This window comes from Macaca fascicularis, chromosome 1 (assembly GCF_037993035.2).
Source record: "Macaca fascicularis isolate 582-1 chromosome 1, T2T-MFA8v1.1".
Classification (NCBI taxonomy): Eukaryota; Metazoa; Chordata; class Mammalia; order Primates; family Cercopithecidae; genus Macaca; species Macaca fascicularis.
In genome coordinates, this window is record NC_088375.1 from 16,534,254 (window position 1) to 16,547,348 (window position 13,095).

Genomic DNA, 13,095 nt, shown 5'->3' on the forward strand with positions numbered 1-13,095 from the left:
AAGGAAATGTGGCTGGTTTCATTGACTATGCAGAACACTCACACTTTCTTCATATCAGCAATGAGGTTGTTTTGCCTTCTTATCATTTGTGTGTTCACTGAAGTAGCACTTTTAATTTCCTTCAAGAACTTTTCCTTTGTATTCACGACTTGACTGTTTGGCACAAGAGGCTTAGTTTTGGGCCTGTTTTGGCTTTTGACATGTCTTCCCCACTGAGCTTAATTGCTTCTAGCTTTTGATTTAAAGTGAGTTAGTTGACTCTTACTTGAACACAGAGAGGCCGTTGTATGGTTATTAATTGGCCTAAGTTCAACATTGTTGTGTCTCAGGGAATAGGGAGGTCTGAGGAGGGAAGAGAAATGGGGGAGGCTGGTCGGTGGAGCCGTCAGAACGCAGTATTTATGGATTAAATACACTGTTTTATATGGGTGTGGCTCATGCCAGCCCCAAACAGTTACCCTAGTTCCATCCAAGATCTCTGATCACAGGTCACCATAGCAAATATAAAAGTACTGATGGAGTTGAAAGTATTGTGAGAAACACTAACTGAAAACTTTGTGTCAGAAAAATGGTGCCGATAGGCTTGCTCCATGCAGGGTTGCTGCGAACCTCCAGTCCGTAAAAGATACAGTATCTGCGAAGCACTGTAACATGAGGTTCACCTTCTACCTAGTACTGTATCTGAGTCCCTGACGGTACTAGACGTCCACTGATTTTATACAGATTGAGACTGTTGTGCAACCATCACCATCATCCATTTTCAGACCTCTTCATCTTGAAAATTCTGTATCTATTTAACAGGAACCCCATTTCCCCTCACCCCAATCCCTGGCAACCGCCATTGTGCTTTCTGATTTTATGAATTTGACTTACTCTACATACCTCATATAAATGGAATCATACAGTATTTGTCCTTTTTGTGACTGGCTTATTTGCTTAGCATGGTATCTTCAAGGTTCATCTGTGTTGTAGTTTGTGTGAGCCTTTCCTTCCTCTTTAAGGCTGAATGATGTTCCATGGCACGTATTTCCCATATGTTGTTTCTGCATTCATCTAATGGGCATTTGGGTTGCTTTACCTTTTGGGCCACTGTGAATAATGCTGCCGTGAAAAGGGCTATGCCAGTTCAGCTTGGAGACCTTGCTTTCAAGTTCTTTTGGCTGTATGCCCAGAAGTAGAATTGCTGGGTTTTATGGTAATGCCATGTTTAATTTTTTTTTTTGAGGTACCCACTATATTACGCATCAGATTTTAAAACTCAGAACTCTATATTGGCTACAAAAATTGTCAGTGAGAATTTCTCTCCCCACCCTAACCGGTGCACATAATCTTACCTTCAGCCACAATTGAGGGGAGTAGTAATTTTTCATCTACTGTTTCTGTGCTTCATGAAAATGGAGACCGATTGAAAAAGGAGGGCTTTTTAAAACTGAGACTAGTCATAGCCTTCTTGGTAGGTGACCTTACAGTTTATCGCCTCCCAAAGTGAAAGGAGCGCTGTTAATACTCTGCTGGGTTAACAGTTGTAAACTGGGACTGGCTCTGGGGTGCCCTCCTTCCTGGGGTCTGTCTTGTCTTTTGTAGGAAGCAGTGCTGGATCTTGCCAGCCTTTAGAAAGCCACACAAGCCACACTGTCGGCTGGGCGCGGTGGCTCAAGCCTATAATCCCAGCACTTTGGGAGGCCAAGACGGGTGGATCACGAGGTCAGGAGATCGAGACCATCCTGCTTAACACGGTGAAACCCTGTCTCTACTAAAAGAAAACAAAACAAAAAACAAAAAAAAAACTAGCCGGGCAAGGTGGCAGGCGCCTATAGTCCCAGCTACTCGGGAGGCTGAGGCAGGAGAATGGCGTAAACCTGGGAGGTGGAGCTTGCAGTGAGCTGAGATCCGGCCACTGCACTCCAGCCTGGGCGACAGAGTGAGACTCCGTCTCAAAAAAAAAAAAAAAAAAAAAAGCCACACTGTCTTTGTAAACCCATGTTTATATGGTTTTGTCTGAAGTGTATTCTCCACATTGTTGCGTTTTGAGTCCATGCAGTGTCAGATCTGAGTGTGAGCCCTGGGGCGCTTGGCTGTGGTTGAGTTTGCAGAAATTCTTACGTTGTTTTAAAAAACGGTGTGTTGAAAGCATGATCTTAGGAGTCCAGCTAACTTGAGTTCACATCCTGCGCTTGCTGATTCGCCTGGGGCAAATAACCAGTGTCTTGAGTGCCAGTTTCCTCAACCAGGGAGGCAGAAAGGGCCAATTGTTTTTTTCTTTTAACGTGCTGGTGAGTTTGGAAATAACATATATGAAGTGTTTTAGTAGAGTGTCTAGTACGTAGCACTGCATACCTAATATTGACCATCGCCATTATCATTAAAAGAAGATGCAGTTCAACAGAATTTAGTACCAAAATGGATAACTGGAGTTCTCAAAATTTTTGGTTTTAGGATTCCTTTGACGTGCTTAAAAATTATTGGAATTCCATGGAGCTTTTGATTATGTGGCTTATCTCTGTTGATGTTTACCATACTAGAATTAAAACTGAGAAATTTTAAAAATATTTATTATTTAAGAATGATAGGTGGGCGTGGTGGCGGGCGCTGGTAATCCCAGCTACTCAGGAGGCTGAGGCAGGAGAATCACGTGAACCTGGGACGCAGAGGTTGCAGTGAGCTAAGATCGCATCATTGCACCCTAGCCCAGGCCACAGTGCGAGACTCTGTTTCAAATCAAAAAAAAAAAAAAAAGGACATAGCTGTGGAGTGGGGTTTAGCTTGAAAAGGTGACCTTGCAATTTCACGTCAACTTCTGGCTCCTCAAACGGTAGGTTGGCAGTAAGGCAGGGTCCCCCTTCTCACTGAGAAGATTGTGGATCTTTCCATATGGATTTTCTGTTACTAATGTTACTCTGATTCTTTGTTTTAAAATAAAAATTCTGAATGTAAACAAAAGAAAAAAAAGGACAGTAGTAACCCCTTTATATTTTATTATAAACAGCATTTTATGAAAATAATTATTTTTCAAAACAGAAAAATTAATAAGCAGAATGATATCGCTGTATACTTAATTTCATTAATGTGTGGCTGAAGAGAAGACAGCTGGATTCTCTTACCTGCTTCTTCATTCAATCTCTTGTGCTGTCGTATGTTCCTCAACCTCTGGAAAACTCCATTGAACACTGGGGAGAGATGAAGAGTAGAAAAGATAAATAGTGCCTTGGTATCAACATGAAAGTGGAAACGTTGTGGACCCCTGGGGATTCCTCAGGTCTGAGGAACCACATGTTCAAATTGCTGACCAAGAGTTGTTCTGGGAGTCTGAACGGGGTCTCTTTCTTCGTTTGTAGGTTCTTGCCAGGCTGTGTGAGCAGGAGCCCGCTGCTCTTCCCCGCTCAGGTAAGCCTGCAGGCAAGGCATTCTCACTTCAGAGAGGCATGTTGATTTTTAAATTCGGGTTTTGTGTCCCACTAATTTTTTTTTTTTTAAAGATTGTTTCAGTTTCCCTAGGCTGATAGAGTATATGTTTTTATTTTGTCACTTCTCCACAGCAAACATGGGTGAGCATTGTTTTAAGAAAGCTCATTTGAATTTTGGAGTTGCCTTGCTTCAGAGCCTCTAGATGCTTTGAAAGGAGTCACTAAAGAGTTCCTGTGAGCATCCCTGAATGTGTTTAAAAGCACTGGCCTTTAATAATTGGTTTCTATGTTATCTACATGGAGCGTCCCTTATATTAGAGGCGCAACCAGTGAGCATGTTGGTGGGTAAATAGCTGCCAAAGGCTTCTCTCCCGGTATAAGATGTGTCCTGGACCCCCGAGAGCAGCCGCTGTGAGGAAGGTGATCAAGGGAGTGGTGGGGCAAAGTCCAGCCTGCTCTGCCCGGGGCCGAGGGCACTGTCACCTAAACCCCTTCCTTGGCTGCAGAATAAAGGCAGAGCTGCTCCTTTACTTGTGCGTGTGCACAAATACTGTATTTCCTGTAGCAGCAGGAAATAAGATGGGCTTGTGAAGGAGCCTGTAGGAAGTAAACACCCCCAGGACATTTGTCCTCCAGCCTTGGATTGTCAAAAATGGATCCCCATCCTTTCCTCTCAGTCTGTGTCTACACAACCATGCACACAGGCCCATGGCACATGCATGCACCCATACACTCGGTTTTCAAGTTATACACTTCATGACCTTTTACCCCTAAGCACTTCAGTGCGATAGAGATAATTTGCTTGGGTAACAGAGGTTTAGTTATCAACTTCAGATAGCTTAATATCGATTGCTTACTCAAACCGAACTATTATTTGTATCCCAGTTTTACCATTTGCCCGAAAATGTCCTTTGCAGCATCATTCCCCTCCATATAGGGTCCCTCTAGGGTTAGGCGCTGCATTTAGTTCCTGTGTCAATCTTTATTTCCACAGCCTCTGTCTTTTATGCGTGTTGATGCATTTTGAGGTCTGTGGCCTGGGAGCGTGCCTTTACGAATGATTTGACGGGCCGGGCATGGTGGCTCACACTTGTAATCCCAGCATTTTGGGAGGCCGAGGCGGGTGGATCACCTGAGATGGGGAGTTCGAGACCAGCCTGACCAACGTGGAGAAACCCCGTCTCTACTAAAAATACAAAAAAATTAGCCGGGCATGGTGGCGCACGCCTGTAATCCTAGCTACTTGGGAGGCTGAGGCAGGAGAATTGCTTGAACCTGGGAGGCGGAGGTTGCGGTGAGCTGAGATCGTGCCATTGCACTCCAGCCTGGGCAGCAAGAGTGAGACTTGGTCTCAAGGGGAAAAAAAAAAAGATTTGAGGATAAACATTTAAACTGTGGCAAAATACCACTGGAGGAGGGGGTGGATGTCCACTACGAGTTTCTCATAAATCATGAATACGTAAGTACAAACATGTCGAGTGGTGAAATTGTGAAAATCCTTACAAGAGAAGAGGTGGAACAGAGGAGAGAACAGTAGAGACAGACTCTGCCTGAAAAGACTGTTCCCTCCTAATGGGAATCAAGAGACTTGGCCGAAGTGCTCATGGAAACCCTTGAGACTGAGTAAATTCTGATGTGGAAATAAAACGAGGGAGATAGTGAACATTTTCAGCACAGGAAATGGGAGGTGCTTCCCACCTAGGTTTAAGGAAAAACCAACGGCTGCCCTTGTCCCTCCCAGTTCCTTGGTTTCCTCTGAATCTAAGTGATGAGTTCTTTCTGTTACTAGCCTGCTGGCCAGCTAAGGGACACCTTGTGCTGCCTGGACACAGCTGGGGACCTGGCCTTTACTGCACTTTGGAGTACTGTGGGAAATAGGCACTGCTTGGACTTCACGCTTTCTGAATTTTCCTTAGTCAGGTCTATACAGAAGTGCACCTAGAGGACATGGTCTCCAGATTAATTTCTTTATGGGTAATTTTGATGAGTGAAGTTCTGGAATATGCTACCCTGTACAATAGGGAGCACATTTGTGATGCGTTGTGTTAACCCCTTTTTGTGTTGGTATAAAGAAATACCTGAGGCTGGATAATTTACAAAGAAAAGGGATTTAATTCACAGTTCAGCAGGCTGTGTAGGAAGCATGGTACTGGCATCTGCTTGGCTTCTGGTGACACCTGAGGGAGCTTTTAGGTGAAAGGCAAAGCGGCAGCCAACACCTCACATGGTGAGAGTGGGAACATCAGACAGAAGGGGGAGGTCCCAGACTCTTTTAAACAACCATGTTTAATGTGAACTGACTGAGGGAGAACTCAACCCCAAGGGGATGGTGCTAAACCATTCATGAAGGATCTGCCTCCATGATTCAGTCATCTCTCACCAGGCCACACCCCCAACCCTGGGATCACATTTCAACATGAGATTTGGAGGGAGCAAACACCCAAGCCATATCATATGTGTTCATGATTTTAGGCAAACTTCATTTTGCCAAAAATTCTTTAGTTTTTAAATTTGTAAGTATATTAATTTCAGGTAACACAGAAATGCATAAAATGGAGCACAGATCTCTCCTGCAGCCTCGTCCCCCAAAGGCAATCACTGTCAACAGACTTTTCAGAAATCCACATGCACACTTAAAAAGATTGAATTATTCAATATGTACTCTTTTTGGCCACAGATATGTTGTACATTGCTTTTATTTTCACTTATCATTGTAGTGAATTGTAGTACATTGTGGACATCTTTTCATTGTCTGGTTTTAATGTTAAAAAAGTGTTTTATCGTTTTAGTGTTTATGTTCTAAAAAATTAACACTGAGCTTAGGTTTACATGCTTATTGGCTACATGTATTTGTTTTGCTCATTTATTTTTTGGAGTTTTACATGTACTGATATTTTTAATCTCTCTATTCTGGATATTAGTCTTTTGTCACGGGTAATAAGTATTTTTTGCCAGTTCTTAGTTTGCGCTTGAGCTTTCTGGAGATACTTTTCACAATAGAGTAGTTCTGATTTCTCTCTTATGAAGTATGTCAGTCTCTCCCTAAGTTTAGCTCCTTTTTTTTTTTTTTTTTTTTTTTTTTTACGGTTTCTGGCCTGATTCTCATGCTAAGAGAAAACTTCCCCACTCCACAATTATAAAAACTACTTTCCATATTTTAGTTTTAAATTTGCATATGATACTTTTTTTCTTTATTTTTGCATGTGGTATGAGTTCCAGATCTAAAATTTTTCCAGTCTGTTAGTCCAACTCCAGGTATTCTCTCTCGTTTTAAAATTAAATTTTATTTGTATTTTTACGGTTTGAGTTGCTTTTGATTTGGATCCATATGATGTCTTTAAGAGCATAGAGGGGAGTAAAGCTGTGCTTCCTGAATAAGCTGCTGTGCCCCAGGTAGTCTCTTTTCTCAGTTGAAAATCCATTTCAAATGCTATTTTAACATGGGTTACAATTGGACTCTAGTTAAAGGGGACATCACAAATCTGTACAACATATCTGTTGATAAAAAAGTATGAATGAAGTTCAATTGCTTTGGTTCTTTTAGTTTTTCTTTTGCAGTGACCTTTATTCCCCAGTTAACTTGTATGTAAAGAACACCTTGTTTAAAATCTACAGATTTTGTGATAGCATCAGAACCTAGGAGACGGCATACTTGTTTAATTACTGACTTGTCGTGTACGCCTTCGTAGATGATTTTACCATTTGATGCCCTCATTTTCCCATTGGCGAAGTTAGGATTTGTTCACTTAACCATCTTAAAGGCTTAGAAACTTGTTTATTAGAGGATTAGGAGACTTGTTCTGTGGGAGAACTCAAATTATTATCATGAGAAGTGACTGAGACAAGTTTGGGCTGAGCTCCAAATTCTTGTCCTTACAAAGATGAATAGAATTTTCTGAGATAGCTGGCACTGTAGTGTTATAGAGGTCTGTGTTTCAGCTTTCAGATTTCTAGTAAGAATTTTTAACTCCTTGGGTGTTTTCTTATCAGAAAGGTACTGTTTTGATGCCTGGAATATTTTGTTCCTCCTCTCTGCTTTCAACTTTACCTTCCGCCTTTTACCCTTTGGGAATCAAAATAAGTATTGGAGGGATGGTGCTAGGCTTCCTTTTGATTCTGCACTTCTTAAATTTTATGGTCAGTTTCGTAAGGCCAGTAGAATTCTATACTTTAATGGATCTTTACAGGGTCCGTAATTTATCTTCATTTATTTATTTATTTATTTATTTAGAGATGAAGTCTCGCTCTGTAGCCAGGCTGGAGTGCAATGGCGCCATCTTGGCTCACTGCAACGTCCACCTCCTGGGTTCAAGCAATTCTCCTGCCTCAGCCTCCCAAGTAGCTGGGACTACAGGCATGCGCCACCACGCCCAGCTAATTTTCCTATTTTTAGTAGAGATGGGATTTCACTGTGTTGGCCAGACTGGTCTCGAACTCCTGACCTCAGATGATTGGCCTGCCTCAGCCTCCCAAAGTGCTGGGATTACAGATGTGAGCCACCGTGCCTGGCCTGTATCTATTTTTAAAATGTTCTGAGACTGAGTTTCTCATTGTCCCGCCCAAGTTTCTGAACAAACATTCTAGTTGCTAGATCTCTACAGGGGGAATGACAGCATTCTTTGCCTGCTTACAGCAGATGTGTGCCATCTCTTGCCGGGATCGGATTGTCAAGAACAAGTCAGCAGGGCTGGTGCTTCATCCTTCACTCGGGGGTTTGACCATTGGGAAATGCAGTTGCCTATATATAAAATGTTTAGATGATTTCATCTCTCTTCCTAAATTCCATTTTGTTTTGCTGCTTATACACAGAATTTCAGGGTGGGAAAACACAAACCCTTTCCAGATTATGTTTTGAAACATTTTATTTCATATTGCACTGTCAGCCAAATTTAGAAAGCTGTAGCCACCTCAGGCAGATGGTCTTAAAATCTGAAGACCTCAGGGGAAGGAGATTGTGGGCTCCTTGAGAGTGATTTTGTACAGTAAATATTTACTGGATAATTTCTGTAAGTGCAGTACTCTGTTAGTTGCTGGGGGAAACAAGACGACGAAAAGGCAGCCCTTCCCCATCAAGAGTTTATAATCTAAAGGGGAAAAAGCAAATGTACACAAATAGCTAAAAAGATAAAAAGTTCAGTTGCTGTAATCATGAAATACTGGGGGAATACTAGTGAGCTGAGATGACCATGGATCTTTGTGTCCTCCAGGGCGCCTGGCACATTGTAGGCACTCAGTATACACGTTTGGGTGGATAAATGAACACATGTAGACATGTGCATTTTGGTGTACTTTATTTAGAGTGAAAAAGATGTATAGAAAGAGATAATGTGTTAGATTTGTGTATGACTTCATAGGGTTTGAGGATTTGATGAGGTCATCAAGGACCTGAGACAAGCTGAGCAGAAATCCAGCCCATGGGCCACTCCATGTCCTCTTGTACCCAGGACAGCCCTACCTGTTCCTTAGCCTCCTCTTCCCAAGGCTTGGAACACTCTTTTTTTCTGCAGCGCCTGAAGCCATTGCACAAAGTAACATTTGGTCCTTAATTCAGTAGGTCTGTGAGAATGAAAAAAAAGTGTTTTTTCTTCTGCTGCTGTCATACCACAACAGTCAACAAGGAAGACTTCCATGACCACATGTTTGGTGGTTTTCCCCCCACACCAAGCAAGCAATTAATCCTGCAGCAAACACCAGCTGTCTTTCTTCTAATTCAACTCAGCTCTGATACTATTTACCTGGAGATAGTGTCAGATCCCACAGGTTAAGGACCCAGTCCCAGGACTCTCCGTCCTTTCTCTGCCGCTTCATGTGCCAGTCTCAAGCTCCAGGTGGATTTCCCTGTACTTCTGATTGACTACATTGGGGTTTCCACAGCCCCCTCCTTGGATGTGATTAATTTGCTAGAGCGGCCCACTGAACTCAGGGAAACTCTTAGATATGCTGGTTTATTACAAAGGATGTTACATGTCTCTTCCACGGATGAAATGCATAGGTCGGGGGGAGGGACACAGAGCTTCCATGTACTTTGCCGTCATTCCACCCTCCAAGAACCTCCATGTGTTCAGCTGTCTGGAAGCTTCCGGAATCCTGTCCTTTTGGACTGTTTGGGAAGCTTCATTACATAGGCATTATTGATTAAACCATTGGCCATTGGTGATCAAATTAACCTTCAGCCCCTCTCTCCTCACTGGAGGCTGTGGATGGGGCAGAAAATCTCAACCCTCCGATTAGGCCTTGGTCTTTCTGTTGACCAGCCCCATCCTAAAGCTACCTCAGGGCTGCCATCCATCAATTAACTCATTAGTATACAAAAAGATGTCACTGGACATTTTAAGTATTTTAGGAGTTGTATGCCAGGAAATGGGGTTGAAGTTCAAATATATATTTTACACTATCACAGTCCAATATGCTGGTTTCTCATGGACTAATCAGACTCAAACCAAACTCCTTTATAACTTGGAATTTTTTTTTTTTTTTTATTGGCCAGGTAGGATATGCTTTACTTGGTGATTAGAAATTTCTTTATTTTCATTCCCTTTTTCCAATCTCTGTTCTTACCGTTAGGTTATAGCTAGTTGAATAAATGACAATGTAATTTATTATATATCTTGATTATATTACTAATAAGGTTTCCCAAAATGTAATGCTGATCAACTTGATCACACAAGCACAGTTTATGACTGAATGTGACAGATGCTGTGTCTCATTTGCAGTGTATTTTCAGGCCATTTCCTCTTCTGTTGAATAATTATTATTGCAGCTTTATTTGCTTACTGTTCACTATGTGACAGGTAATATTTTGGTATTTTACCTTTTTCATTTAATCTTTCATTAGTGCTTTGAAGTAGGTGTCTCCATTTAAAAAATAAGGCCCAGGGAAGCTCCGTGATTTGCCCTAAGGGTCATATAGCTAATTTGTAATGAAGCAAACTACCAGATCTCTGTGACAGTGCCTCAAGGGTAGTGACTTAAGGAGATGGCCAATTCATCCCGTTAGTCGTATTTTATAGATAATTTCAGATCTCTGTGACAGTGCCTCAAGGGTAGTGACTTAAGGAGATGGCCAATTCATCCCGTTAGTCGTATTTTGTAGATAATTTCAGAATGTGGTCTTACTTTGCTTCTGCAGGCGGTGAGGAGAAAAACCAAAAAGAAGCATCTGTACAATTATATTGTTATCTTCTATATGTTCGTATATTGTTCATGCAGGAAGATAAGCATATTGATATTGTGCAAAACCAAACAGAATCCTCATAAGACTTCAAGAATGTGTACTAGAGTAATATGAAACAATTACTGCATATTCTCATACTCAAATGAAGTTATTGATTCGTTCATAGCCTAAAGCCCTGCTTGAAATAATCAGACTTCTGAAAACACATTGACCCCTGAGTGTTGTGAACGTTGGATTTCTGTTTTGCCGAATCTTCAACTTAAGTGGAGATTAAATGGTTAAGATATCTGAAAGAAGTGTGAAATGTGAAAGTCAGTATATTAAGGATTATCCCTACAAATGTTTAAAATGCAATGTCATGCTTTGTACAAGCCTTCTACAGTGTTATTTGGAAAGCATTTACAGTACCATATTATAAAGACAGTTTTGTATATTCCCTTAGTGAAAAGCCACTAATACCACTCTTAGTTCATGAATCCGAAATCCAGCAGGGCTTTTCCACATACCACATTGTAATTTTATAAGTTAAGTCTCAGTATGTATGGTTTGTTTTCTTTCCTTTGTTTGTTTGCTTTCATTAAACATTTCTCTTTGGAGGAAATATCGGTGGAAAGCTTTATAAAGGAAGAATTCAGTGAGGAACAATGCATAGTGTTAAGGTTTTGATTCTTTAATGAGATAACTGTTTTTCCTCAATGAAAGCACTTTCTGAGGTAATGAGCAATGTGTCTGATAGAAGCTGAGAGACTGAGACTCCATCTCAAAACAAAAGAAAACAAAACAAACAGAAAAAGCTTTGTTATTTTAAGCAGTGGTCTAAGCCCTAGCTCTGCATCTCAGAAACTTAAAACTGAATTTCCAACATCTATATTTTCCTAAACTGCCCCAGGTAATTCTTAAAAGCTGTGAAGAGTTGAGAACTTCAGTGTAAGGGCAACTTGAAAGAGCCGTAGTCAATAATTATTATAATGTAATCATCACCTTCATGTCTATTTCAGTGGGCGGGTAGAAGTTCTCTTAAGCGTGACAGTGTACTATAAGAACCATCACATCTTGAGAGTCCTTTCAGACTCAAACATTCCTTCTGCCTCATACATTTCTGGGGTATAGGAAGTAACAGGATATTGGATCATTGTGTCCCCTTCATACCTTAAGGCGCACACAGTAGAAATAAAGGCCCTGCAGTCACCCATTTTAAAAGTTTGTTTAGAGAGAGAAAGGAATAGAGAATCTGTATGTGCAGTAAAGGGTGATAATTTTCTGTACTGATTTTCTTACTAACAAATGGTAACACATTCTAAGTTCAGATTTAATTCTTGGTAATAATAATAGCTAGCATTTATTGAGTACTTCCTGTTCTAAGTCTTGCTGTAAGCATTTTGCAGGTGTTCTTTCTTTTATTATTTAGTATAGAACAGCTCCTGTTGCTGTCTTTCTCGCTCTGTGGATGCAGCACACAGGGGCACAAAGATGCCTAAGGGACTTGTCCAGGTCGCACAGTCAATAGTTGAGCAGGCACTTTGGCCTGAAGGAGATTCTAGTGTCAGGCTCTCAGCCATGAGCCTATGTTGACACCCATGTGTATGCAGAAAAACATTCCGGCAATTGGGTTTAGTGGAAACAGTGAAAAACCTGAAAGAACCTTAATTTGAGAGTTAGGCAACAACCTGGTTTGCCATCCAAGGTGTCAGATTGTTAACTTGTTGTAACACTGGGCAAGTTACTTCATCTATCTAAGGTTTTTATCCAGATTCATCCAGACGATGCTTGTTGATCTAGCTATTTTATTTTATTTGAAAAATCAACTAAACTGTGTTAGAAAGACACTCATTTTTATCTTTAAATTTCATTTAGTGTACTTATTATCAATGTATTTACTTTAAGTTCTGGGATACATGCACAGAACGTACAGGTTTGTTACATAGGTATACATGTGCCATGGTGGTTTGCTGAACCTCTCAACCCGTCAGCTAGGCTTTAAGCCCCGCGTACATTAGCTGTTTGTCCTGATGCTCTCCCTGCCCTCGGCCCCCACCCTGCGACAGGCCTCAGCGTGTGTTGTTTCCCTCCCTATGTCCATGTGTTCTCATTGTTCAGGTCCCACTTATGAGTGAGAACATGTGTACACTTATTATTTATTACTTCTCCCATCTGTATTAATATGTATTAATTTATTAATACTTCTGGGAGAAGAGTGGTACTTCTCCCATCCTGTCCCCACAATAAAAATCCAGAGTAAGAATCTCTTTTCAAATAAATATATTGAGAAAAGGAAAAGTAAACGCTAAATTAAAATTGGAGATTGAGGAGTGTTAACATGTAGCTTTTAACTTTGCATTTTCTTATGATCTCATCTGATGGTTTCTTGTAGCTGCCTATTGTGGCCTGATTTTCATTCCGTCCAGGAGTGCTCGCTAGACGGGTACTCCTGGCCTCTTGGTGGCCCATCCGTTGCAGGCAGGCTTCGTGCTTGATACTGACTGCGTCCCTCCTGGTTTTTTTTGCCTGCCTCCATGA

At 41.3% G+C, this 13,095-nt stretch overlaps 1 protein-coding gene across 15 annotated transcripts in view; it reads left to right on the top strand.

Moving 5' to 3' along the window:
- SIPA1L2 (signal induced proliferation associated 1 like 2) overlaps positions 1–13,095 on the top strand; it is a 232,349-nt gene that overhangs the window by 55,120 nt on the left and 164,134 nt on the right. For 6 of the 15 annotated variants that reach the window (XM_045391690.2, XM_073996406.1, XM_073996200.1 and 3 more), the window contains exon 2: positions 3,336–3,384. The exons of the other annotated variants lie outside the window; for them this stretch is intronic. The gene's annotated coding sequence lies outside the window, so the exon portion shown is untranslated. The remainder of the gene's footprint in view (positions 1–3,335; positions 3,385–13,095) is intronic. 15 annotated transcript variants of the gene reach the window in all.